Consider the following 498-nt stretch of genomic DNA (forward strand, 5'->3'; position numbering starts at 1 on the left):
GCTTCCAGGCCACCGAGGCGCCCGTGGCCCGCTGGACCGGCCCCGTAGCGGACACCGTGCCCGCTGGCCTCGGCGGACGCACCTCGGAGACCGAGTCCGTGGCCGCCGCCAGGGACGCCCACTTCAGGGCCCACGCCGCCGCCCTCGGCCAGCTTGCTCAGTTCTAGGGATTGTCGGAGTCACCAGTCATATCAAGGGAGCCAGGGAGAGACCTGACCTGTAGCTACGGTCTGAGTAGTCTCCCGCCCCGTGCCAAAGACGATAGTTATGCCTGTACAATGTTCTAAATATATCTTTTCTATAATATACATCAGATTCTAACTGACATCCCTCTACTCCATCAAAGGTGAAACGCACATACCCGACAAATAATTAAACAAAGACTTCTCCTATATCTTTTACAACAAAGACAAATAACACAAAGAAAAATATACTTCGGACTATGAGGGATATCCGTTCCTACAGAGACGAATACCGAGAGAGAAAAAGGCGGAAATT

The sequence above is a fragment of the Penaeus monodon genome, chromosome 29 (genome assembly GCF_015228065.2).
Source record: "Penaeus monodon isolate SGIC_2016 chromosome 29, NSTDA_Pmon_1, whole genome shotgun sequence".
NCBI classification, from domain to species: domain Eukaryota; kingdom Metazoa; phylum Arthropoda; class Malacostraca; order Decapoda; family Penaeidae; genus Penaeus; species Penaeus monodon.